Source organism: Heptranchias perlo, chromosome 29 (genome assembly GCF_035084215.1).
Source record: "Heptranchias perlo isolate sHepPer1 chromosome 29, sHepPer1.hap1, whole genome shotgun sequence".
NCBI lineage: Eukaryota > Metazoa > Chordata > Chondrichthyes > Hexanchiformes > Hexanchidae > Heptranchias > Heptranchias perlo.
In genome coordinates this window covers 37,452,862-37,464,588 of record NC_090353.1, presented here as the reverse complement: position 1 = coordinate 37,464,588, position 11,727 = coordinate 37,452,862, and the positions used below count along the sequence as shown (strand labels likewise).

Here is an 11,727-nt window from a genome sequence, read left to right as displayed (position 1 = left end):
TCATCATCTTAAGCACCTCAATTAGATCACCCCTTAATCTTTTATACTCGAGGGAATACAAGCCCAGTCTGTGCAGCCTGTCCTCATAATTTAACCCTTTCAGCCCCGGTATCATTCTGGTGAATCTGCGCTGCACCCCCTCCAAGGCCAATTTATCCTTCCTGAGCTGCGGGGCCCAGAACTGAACAAAGGCCCTGATGGAAAGGGAACAGCACAGATGAGAAAGAGGCACATCGACTCGAAGAGGAAATAGTTTAATGTGGTTTGTGATCGAGACCATGAATGTCGCAGGTGTGATTCCCGGGCTGGTTCTCTCTTACTTTGGGTGATAGTTGCCCTCAGTGCCCTGGATTAACGAGCCAGTCACTCCTTTTGGAATGTGGAGGGTGAGTGAGGCTGTAAAACCCCCATGGTTGAATATCCTGCCAAACACTCCCTGTCCAGGCTTACGCGCGAATGGCCACTTGAACAAGGTGACCCAGGGTGGTCAGTGCCTGTGGAGTCTGTCGTTCACCCACCATCTCCAAGGCCTCAAAAAACAGGAACCCTGGAATTGTAATGAAAACAAAATTTGATCCAGTCACTAGTGGGCAGGGTGCCCTCTCACCCCCCCCCCCCCCGGTGCCCTCTCACCCCCCCCCCCGGTGCCCTCTCACCCCCCCCCCGGTGCCCTCTCAACCCCCCCGGTGCCCTCTCAACCCCCCCGGTGCCCTCTCACCCCCCCGGTGCCCTCTCCCCCCCCCCGGTGCCCTCTCACCCCCCCCCCGGTGCCCTCTCACCCCCCCCCCCCGGTGCCCTCTCACCCCCCCGGTGCCCTCTCACCCCCCCCTTGGTGCCCTCTCACCCCCCCCTTGGTGCCCTCTCACCCCCCCCTTGGTGCCCTCTCACCCCCCCCTTGGTGCCCTCTCACCCTCCCGGTGCCCTCTCACCCCCCCTCCCGGTGCCCTCTCACCCCCCCTCCCGGTGCCCTCTCACCCCCCCTCCCGGTGCCCTCTCACCCCCCCTCCCGGTGCCCTCTCACCCCCCCCTCCCAGTGCCCTCTCACCCCCCCTCCCGGTGTGCTCTCACCCCCCCTCCCGGTGTGCTCTCACCCCCCCGTGCCCTCTCACCTTTGCCCCCGCTGCCTATAAACTGCAGTCTGCCTGCTGTGCTGCATCTATGTCGCCACCTGGTGGCGCTGTGCTACAGCCTGACAGCGCCATCTATTGGATAATATCAGGTACTACAACATTGAATCATCGAATCTTCAGCATTCGGCCCATCGTCCCCGTGCTGGCTCTTTGAAAGAGCTCTCCAATTAATCCCACTCCCCTGCTCTTTCCCCATAGCCCTGCAAATGTTTCCCTTTTTGGGGGGGGGGGGGAAGAGTTCCAGATTTCCACTACCCTTTGTGTGACTAATTGCTTCCTGGTATTTCCCCTGAATGGCCGAGCCGACTCACTGTCTGGCTCACACAGTATTGGCCACTTGTGGAATGTACTGAGGGCTCACCTCCACCCCAGCAAGAGCATTCCCTCCACGATGGGCAGGGTTAGATCGGAGTTCCTGGACTGTGATGAGGAGTGAGAGGGCTGATATATTCTCCCCCCCTCCTCCTCCCACCTATCTGCAGGAGCAGAGCGGACGGGAGATGTTTCCCTTTTGTCTCCTAACACAAGGAGAGACTCGAAAGTGTGTCATGGCCATGTGGGTAAGGGTGAAGGGTCAGCACCCTGCCATTGGGGGGAGGGGCTGAAATATACAAACCCGCAGTTCCTCATGTCTCAGCCCAAGGTCAACCCACCAAGGGGACGCTGAGCTGGTGATGCTCAGGTATACTGTCAGCAGCACCTCGCATCGACACCATGGGCACAGGATTATGTTTTCCAGTTTTTTCCCGTCCTCTCCTGAAGGTGCTGACTCTCACTGGGGTTCAGGTCCCCTCCTCTCCTGAAGGTGCTGACTCTCACTGGGGTTCAGGTCCCCTCCTCTCCTGAAGGTGCTGACTCTCACTGGGGTTCAGGTCCCCTCCTCGCCTGAAGGTGCTGACTCTCACTGGGGTACAGGTCCCCTCCTCTCCTGAAGGTGCTGACTCTCACTGGGGTACAGGTCCCTTCCTCTCCTGAAGGTGCTGACTCTCACTGGGGTACAGGTCCCTTCCTCTCCTGAAGGTGCTGACTCTCACTGGGGTACAGGTCCCTTCCTCTCCTGAAGGTGCTGACTCTCACTGGGGTACAGGTCCCCTCCTCTCCTGAAGGTGCTGACTCTCACTGGGGTACAGGTCCCTTCCTCTCCTGAAGGTGCTGACTCTCACTGGGGTACAGGTCCCCTCCTCTCCTGAAGGTGCTGACTCTCACTGGGGTTCAGGTCCCCTCCTCTCCTGAAGGTGCTGACTCTCACTGGGGTACAGGTCCCTTCCTCTCCTGAAGGTGCTGACTCTCACTGGGGTACAGGTCCCTTCCTCTCCTGAAGGTGCTGACTCTCCCTGGGGTACAGGTCCCCTCCTCTCCTGAAGGTGCTGACTCTCACTGGGGTACAGGTCCCCTCCTCTCCTGAAGGTGCTGACTCTCACTGGGGTTCAGGTCCCCTCCTCTCCTGAAGGTGCTGACTCTCACTGGGGTTCAGGTCCCCTCCTCGCCTGAAGGTGCTGACTCTCACTGGGGTACAGGTCCCCTCCTCTCCTGAAGGTGCTGACATCATCCCATAATGCATTGCACCTGGTGCATTCTGGGATGGCTTTGGCAGCAGTCCTTCCACGAATGGGGGGGGTGGGGTCTGGAAATGCTGATGTCGGGACTGTGAGTGGACGATTGGTAATTATGCACCTGTGGCCCTGGACAGTGAGTGTTGGGATATTGATGGGAGAGGGGAGTCACAGCCAAGTCTGATACTGTCCCAATGTAATAACACTTTATTGCAGGAGTGGCTTTAGCCGTGGATCAGTGGGTCGTGCTCTCGTGGTCAGAAAGTCGTGGGTTCGAGCCCCACTCCAGAGACTTGAGCCCATAATCCAGGCTGACACTCCCAGTGCAGCACTGAGGGAGCATAGGAACAACAGTAGGCCATTCAGCCCCTCAAGCCAGAAGGAGTCTATCCAGAGCTATTCAGCTGTAACATCACTTCCTCCCCTTTCTATTCCAGCCCTCTTGAGATAAATTGTAAACAATTTTACAACACCAAGTTATAGTCCAACGATTTTTATTTGAAATCCACAAGCTTTCGGTGGCTTCCTCCTTCCTCAGGAAGCCACCGAAAGCTTGTAGATTTCAAATAAAAATCGTTGGACTATAACTTGGTGTTGTAAAATTGTTTACAATTGTCAACCCCAGTCCATCACCGGCATCTCCACATCTTGAGATAAAGGCCAACATTCCATTAACCTTTTAAATTATTTTTGTACCTGCCCACTAGCTTTTAGTGATTTCTGTTCTTGGACCCCTAAATCTCTCTGCTCATCCACAGTTCCCACCTTCTCGCCATTTAGAAAATACCCTGATCTATCTTTCTTAGGTCCAGAATGGATGATCTCACACTTTGCCACATTGAACTCCATCTGCCAGTTTTTCCAACTCTTTTAATCTCTCAATGTCTCTTTGCAACTTTCTGCTCCCATCTACACTATTTACTGTGCCGCCTAACTTAATGTTGTCAGCAAACTTGGATACATGGCTCTCTATTCCTTCATCCAATTGATTTATAAATATAGTGAAAAGCTGTAGCCCTAGTCCATATCCCTGGGAAATACCACTAGTCACATCCTGCCAATCAGAGTACACAACCATTATCGTAACTCTGTCTCCTATCTTCTAACCAATTCCCTATTCAAGTCCCTCGGTTGCCTCTAATTCCATGTGCTCTCATTTTTGTTAATGGTCTATTATGTGGAACCTTATCGAACACTTTCTGTAAGTCCATATAAATAACCTCCATAGACACTCCCTTATGTACCGCGTTAATGACCTCCTCAAAAAATTCAACTCGGTTCATTAGACGTGAGTTACCCGTTACAAAACCCTGCCGACCCTCCGATCAACTCATATTTTTCCAAGTGCTCAGTCACTCTGTCCCGATTGACAGATTCCAGTAACTTCCCCACAACTGACATTAGACTAATAGGCCTAGAATTTTCTCATTTATCTCTCCAATAATGGAGTGAGGTTGGCAATTTTCCAATCCAAGGGGACAATTCCTGAATTGTGAGTGTTTTGGACGATCGGGACTAACGCAGCCACAACTTGCCCACCTATTTCTTTTAATCCCCTGGGGTGGAAACCATCAGATCCTGGGGATTTCTCCATCTTTAATCTCAGTTTCTCCATTGCCATTTTTTAAACTCATATTGAATCTAGTGAGTTCTTCATCTTGATTTATTTTTATTATTCCTAGAATCGCTGCTATTTTATCCTCATCCTCTGTGAAGTCTGATACAAAGTAGCTAAATCTGCCATTTCCTGATTTCCAAGGGAGCGCCGCGCTGTCGGAGGGGCGGTGCTGAGGGAGCGCCGCGCTGTCGGAGGGGCGGTGCTGAGGGAGCGCCGCGCTGTCGGAGGGGCGGTGCTGAGGGAGCGCCGCGCTGTCGGAGGGGCGGTGCTGAGGGAGCGCCGCGCTGTCGGAGGGGCGGTGCTGAGGGAGCGCCGCGCTGTCGGAGGGGCGGTGCTGAGGGAGCGCCGCGCTGTCGGAGGGGCGGTGCTGAGGGAGCGCCGCGCTGTCGGAGGGGCGGTGCTGAGGGAGCGCCGCGCTGTCGGAGGGGCGGTGCTGAGGGAGCGCCGCGCTGTCGGAGGGGCGGTGCTGAGGGAGCGCTGCACTGTTGGAGGTGCCATCCTTTGGATGAGACGTTAAACCGAGGCCCTGTCTGCCCTCTCAGGTGGATGTAAAAGATCCGATGGCCACTATTTGAAGAGTTCTCCTCGGTGTCCTGGATAATATTTATCCCTCAACCAACATCGCTATAAAACAGATGATCTGGTCATTATCACATTGCTGTTTGTGGGATCTTGCTGTGCCAATTGGCTGCCGCGTTTCCTACATTACAACAGTGACTACACTTCAAAAAGTACTTCATTGTCTGTAAAGCACTTTGGGACATCCTGAGGTCATGAAAGTTGCTATAGAAATGTAAGTTCTTAAGGGCCCAACTTCTGCACAGACTTGAGATCAAACTAGGACATCCTTGGCCAACGTGCTGGGACCCACACTTAGTACATTGACCAGATGACCCATATTTCCTCCCCGTGTGTGAGGGCAATATCGGTGTCGGCTGTGACGCCTCACACGGTCGAATAACTCGCCAGCGGAGACCGCTGTTTCGGCGAGGTACAGGACAAGGTCCCGTCACCCCGGCGAGAGTCAGCGCCTTCAGGAGATCGTTTCACCTTCCAGCCGTCAGAAGGCGCTGATGTTTAAAAACCTCCCCCGCCACCGAGAGAGAAAAAACTGAGCAAAGAAAGGCGGAAACAGGAAAAGTGTTGAGTTTTTCGTGTAGTTGCTGGAGCCGGAAGTGGAATTGAGTGAACGAGGCTGAAACTGAGCGGACTGGTCAATTTCACACTCCCGCCAACTCCCCGAGAAACTCGAGTGAAACCGACTGTCGGCGGGAGGGGGAGGATGGCTGAAATTCACAGGGGTTAAGACCCAGAGCAGCTTCTCCGAGACGCGGTGTCGGGGCACGGAGCTCGGGGGCCGGGGCACGGAGCTCGGAGGCCGGGGCACGGAGCTCGGGGGCCGGGGCACGGAGCTCGGGGGCCGGGGCACGGAGCTCGGGGGCCGGGGCACGGAGCTCGGGGGCCGGGGCACGGAGCTCGGAGCCCGGGAGACGGGGCACGGAGCCCGGGAGACGGAGCTCGGGGGCCGGGGCACGGAGCTCGGGGGCCGGGAGACGGAGGATCCATCACTCGGGCCGGTGAGAAATTCCCCTTTCGCTACAATTCGCTCCAATGTTGCAGTTTAGTTGCGAGTTGGAGCGGCCGGTTTCCGGAAAGTGTTACATTGTATCTAAAATTCCAGCACTCGGGGGCTGGAAGTTACTTTGTGAACGAGCCCGCAGGCTGGAGCCGAGCTCCGCGAGGTCTTAGAGCGAGTCAGTCTGTCCCCCAACCAAAGATTCACCGTCTCCAACTGCAAGGAACCATTAAATAGGTCACTGCATTCACCCAGAGTCTCCTCCTAGAAATCGGACCGTTTCCAACCGCTTAGTTCGTTGTAAATGTAAGAATCATTTCAATAGTAATATCTATACTTTAAGGGGATGTTTAATGGTGTCCCACGGAGCTGTTCCGTATCATTTCTCACCCACAATAATCAGGGACTCTGGGTTACATTTGAAGAATGTGATTCCCAAAAGTCCAGAAATGCCATGGAATTAAAACGGAATTTGAACTGTTCCCCGGGGTTTCCTGCATCTGTGATCGCCAATTGCTACTCCCTCCCCCCTCATTCCTATTTTCACTTCCTCCCCCCTCCCTCATGCCTCGTTTTGCCCCTCCCCTTCCCCCGTTCCCACTTCCCCCTCCACCCCACCGGCATCTCCAACAATACAGCACTCCCTCAGTACTGCCCTAAACTGTCTACCTGGATTATTTGCTCAAATCTCTGTGGCTTTACTTATTTCATTCAGTGCATCGTGTCTTTGTGTAATAATACAAAAATAATGAACATGCTACAATTCCCCACATCAGTGGATCATCTGGCTTGACTTAAAATAACTCCTAACTACCCTGCTGCATTCTCCTTCTGATCCTGACCAAAGCTTGGCAATTATCAAGACTGGCTAACAAATTGCTTATTATTTACAGTCTACAGGGAAACAACATCAAAGTTTAACTTATTACCATTTTAACCACCAACTGCCTCAGTGCCTTTTTAAAAAAAAACTTGTGTGAATACACTTTGCTCTAAAAACTCTTTTTTTGGAACTCTTTTTTCCAAATTCTTCCTGAGGAAAAAATGACCGAATGAATCATGAAATGTGTCGGAGCAGGGCTGAAATCTGGGAGCTTGTGGTCCGGTCCTGTGTCAGGTGATGTGTTGGACCTCAAGCCTTTGGAGATTCTTGCTCCTTGAGTACTGTGACCAACTGAACAATGTCTTTTGGTGCTTCCGGCCTGAGTATTTGTCAATGAGCTAATGGTGAGGTGGGCTGATAAGCGGGGTGGGGGGAATTTCCATTTTTCCTCCTCCGACCCCCAGTTATCACCAGTGTTGTAACTAGGTTTTCAGTCGAGTGAACTGTGTGTGAAATTTTGATGCTACGATCGGGTTGCCAACTCTGGTTGGATGCATTCCTGGAGGTTTCATCACATGACCTCCAACCACCCCACTTGGTCAAACAGCCTTTTTTCCCATCACTGATATTTTTGTAACTAGTAAACAAAAGTGTGCAAGTAAAATGAAGAAAAAATACCTTTTTAAAGCCCCTGTGGTGTTTCTCCCCGGGTGTTGCTCCCAGCAGTGCCCTGGAGATTAATCTTTCATTCCTGGAGATTCCAGGACAACCCAACACTCCGAATACATTCAGTGTGGAAGAGACCCAGCAGGGTATCGATCGATCGATTGATTGATTTATCCCCCCCCCAAATTCGGGTTGTGTTTGGAGACAACATTTCTTTTTAAAAACTGTTCCTTCACGAGTTCCATTCAGACAGCGCCTTTAATGAAAGACAAATGTCCCAAGGAACGTCACAGAGACGTAAGGGAAAAGCAGATTTCAAGCCAAAGAAGGAGGTATTAGGAGGGATGACCAAAGAGATAGCTTTTAAGGAGGGTCTTGAAGGAGACGAGGGAGGGGTTTAAGGAAGGAATCCCAGTGTGGGGCCGAGGCAGCTGAAGACATGATCGTCAATAGAGGGGGGGGGGAATGGGATGGGATGGGATGGGGTGGAACGTACAAGAGGCCTAGGTGAGAGGAGCAGAGCTCTGTGCAGAGGGTTGTAGGGCTGGAGGCGGTTGCCAAGATACAACAGTTTGAGGCATTGGGGGACCAGGAGCCAATGTAGGTCAGCGAAGGCAGGGGTGATGGGTGAACGGGACTTGGTGTGAGTTAGGATACGGGGCAGCAGAGTTTTGGATGAGCTGAAGTTTACAGAGAGTGGAAGATGGGAGACCAGCCAGGAGAGCATTGGAATAGTGGAGTCAGGAGGTGACTAAAGCACGGGTGAGGGTTTCAGCAGCAGATGAGCTGAGGCGGGGGTGGAGACGGGCGATGTTACAGAGGTGGAAGTAGGTGGTCTTTGTATTGGAGGAGCATTCCTCCCATTCACGGCTGACCTTGACTCTGTCCTCACCTGGCATTCACTCTCCAGCTGGAGTCAATGGGTAGTAATCAGGAGCAAGAAGTCTTGCTGACCGCCCCCCACCCCCCCCCCCCCCGATCAGTTCTGAGGGAGTGCTGCACTGTCAGAGGAGCCATCTTTCAGATGAGACCTTAAAACGAGGCCCCGTCTGCCCCCTCGGGTGGATGCAAAAGATCAAAGCAGAGCGGGGGAGTTCTCCCCGGGGTCCTGGACCTGGTCATTATCACATTGCTGTTTGTGGGATCTTGCTGTGTACAAATTGGCTGCTGCATTTCAAAAAGTACTTCATTGGCTGTTTGGCGCTTTGGGAAGTTCTGAGGTGGTGAAAGGTGGGATAGAAATTCAAGTCTCGTGTTTTTAACCAATACGGATAGAATCGGTCCAGAAAGAACGAACTTAACATTTCTATCCCACCTTTCACCACCTCAGGACTTCCCAAAACGCCAAACAGCCAATGAAGTACTTTTTGAAATGTAATGTAGGAAACGCAGCAGCCAATTTGTGCACAGCAAGATCCCACAAACAGCAATGAGATAATGAGCATAAATTGTGCTTTAATGATGCTTGTTGCGGGAGGAATATTGGCCAGGACACCGGGGAGAACTCCCCTGCTCTTCGAAATAGTGGCCATGGGATCTTTTAGGTCCACCTGAGAGGGCAGATGGGACCTCGGTTTAACATCTCATCCAAATGACGGATCAGTAGTGTTTTTAGAATGTATTTCTTACACAGTTTGATAAGGGTTCTTGGATGATATAGTCGTCCGTGGATTTTCACAGAATCCTGAGTCATTTACAGATCCGACAATCTGGCCTTGGCCTGAATCCATTTTATCTCCAGGCCTCCATTTTGAAACTGGGCAAAGAAAGACAGTTTTCATTTTAACACTAATTATTTCAGACCTGTGTGATGTAAACCGTGGAGACGACCCTATTTGTCACAGAGCTATTATCTGTTTAAAAACTTGCAATTGTATAGTGTTCATACCATAATAAAAAGTCCCACAGTGCTTCATGTGGGAGAGAGTAGATGGAGCAGGAGAGGAAGAATCAGGAGAATTGATGAAAGAAAAGCTTTGGGGAAAGGAGTGGGGGAGGGTGGGGGGGGCCAGTGGCGGGGTGCAGGGGTGGGGGGAGAAAGGAGAGATGTTGCATTTTGCGGCTCTTGCAGAGATAGAGGTGACTCGAGGTTCTTCAGACTGACAGATCTTGGTGCAATCAGCAGATACTTAAACAGGTGACCACAGAATGAAAGACAGGATTGAAACCGGATATTGTCCATATCTGATAGAAAATGTTTCAGACCTCACTTCTGCCGTTAGAATAACCTCCCTCACTGCTCTCGCTCAGATACACGGGTCAGGGGAATGGAGGTTTGGGACTGGCTGTAAGATCTGTTAGTATCAGCAACTCGAGATATCTGGAAATTAGTGTGAACAGGGATTTAAACCGTATCCTCCCTATCTCTGTAACCTCCTCCAGCCCTACAACCCTCCGAGATCTCTGCGCTCCTCCAATTCTGGCCTCTGGCTCATCCCCGATTTTAATCGCTCCACCATTGACGGCCGTGCCTTCAGCTGCCTGGGCCCTGAGCTCTGGAATTCCCTCCCTAAACCTCTCCGCCTCTCTCTCCTCCTTTAAGACGCTCCTTAAAACCTCCCTCTTTGACTGAGCTTTTGGTCACCTGTCCTAATATCTCCTTATGTGGCTCGGTGTCAAATTTTGTTTGATAATCACTCCTGTGAAGCACCTTGGGACGTTTTATAAATGCAAGTTGTTGTTGTTATGTGTACCTGAGACTCTGTCACGCGCATCCTCCTAACTCATGAAAGCCAAAAATGCTTGGACGCCCCTGGCCTAAGAGATGGCCTCGTCTCCCCGATGCCATGAGGGAGAATAACTGAGACACACGGGGCTCGGGCTCCATCCCTATGATGATTGAGCTGCTTTCAGCCAGTGCAGCAGTTGGCCCCAGCACCCTGTGCCAGGCTCCCTGCTCCTGATCATTATCCAGTACCCACCCCCCTGCCAACGTGTGAGTGTGAGTGTGAGTGTGAGTGTGAGTGTGAGTGTGAGTGTGAGTGTGAGTGTGAGTGTGAGTGTGAGTGTGAGTGTGAGTGCCTGAGCAGCACTGGTTCACAGACTGTGATTGGCTGTGAGATTTTGCTCAAGAGGCAAATATGCAACACTTGATCCGAAACTGTCGTAAAAACCCAGCGGGTCCATCAATGTCCTTTAGGGGAGGAAACCCGCCGTCCTTACCCGGTCTGGGCCTATAGGTGACTCCAGGCCCGCACAACGCGGTTGACTCTTAACTGCCCTTTGAAGTGACCTAACAAGACATTGATGTATCAAACCGCTACCATTGGTTCAAGAAGGCCTAACGCCACCTTCTCAGGGCAACTAGGGATGGACAATTAATGCCAGCCTTGCCAGTGACCCTCACATCCTGAGCGAATCTTTTTAAAAGCCCACCAGTCAGAGGTGGCATTTAGCTAGAAAGAGAGAGAGAGAGAGAGAGAAAGAATTTGCATTTCTGTAGCGACTTTCAGGACATCCCAAAGCGCTTTACAGCCAAGAAAGTAACTATTGATGTGTAGTCAGTGTTGTAATGTACAAAACACAGCAGTCAATTTGCGCACAGCAAGATCCCACAGCACTTTTCGAAGAAGAGCAGGGGGGTTCTCCCCGGTGTCCTAGGCCAATATTTATTTCCTCAACCAACATCACTAAAACAGATGATCTGGACATTATAACATTGCTGTTTGTGGGATCTTGCTGTGCACAAATTGGCTGCCGCATTACAACAGTGACTACACTTGAAAAGTGCTTCATTGTCTGTAAAGCGCTTTGGGACGGCCTGGGGTCGTGAAAGGCGCTATATAAATGCAAGTTCTTTTCTTTTTTCTTCAGGGCTCAGTGGGGAGGTGAGATGTTTGAGAGGGACACAAGGCTGCCGAAGAAGGTGGGAGAATTTAGACCAATCGTCCCCGTCCCCAAGGTGCTCACTGACCACTCCCATTGCACCTGGCTCCCAATCAGCATCAGTGACAGCCTGGATAAGAATGACAGTTTTGTTTGTTTGAGGGTCCCCAGGCTTAAACCCACTCTCAGCCCAGTCGGGGCTCCATCACCGTCACACCAACATAGAATCATACAGTGCAAAGAGCCTGTGCCGACTCTTTGAAAGATCTATCCAATTAGTCCCACTCCCCTGCTCTTTCCCCAGAGCCCTGCAAATTTTTCCTTTTCAAGTATTTATCCAATTCCCTTTTGAAAGTTATTATTGAATCTGCTTCCACCGTCCTTTCAGGCAGCGCATTCCAGATCAGAACAACTCGCTAAGTAAAACATTTCTCCTCGTCTCCCCTCTGGTTCCGTTGCCAATTATCTTAAATCTGTGTCCTCTGGTTGCTGACCCTTCTGCCAGTGGAAACCAGTTTCTCCTTATTTACTCTATC

General features: G+C 51.6%; 1 protein-coding gene across 1 annotated transcript in view; it reads left to right on the top strand.

Moving 5' to 3' along the window:
- Window positions 1-5,791: 5,791 nt before the first annotated feature.
- Window positions 5,792-11,727, top strand: part of LOC137299703 (unconventional myosin-IXb-like) — an 84,098-nt gene continuing 78,162 nt past the window's right edge. Inside the window, exon 1 of the mRNA XM_067968642.1 lies at window positions 5,792-5,878. The gene's annotated coding sequence lies outside the window, so the exon portion shown is untranslated. The remainder of the gene's footprint in view (window positions 5,879-11,727) is intronic.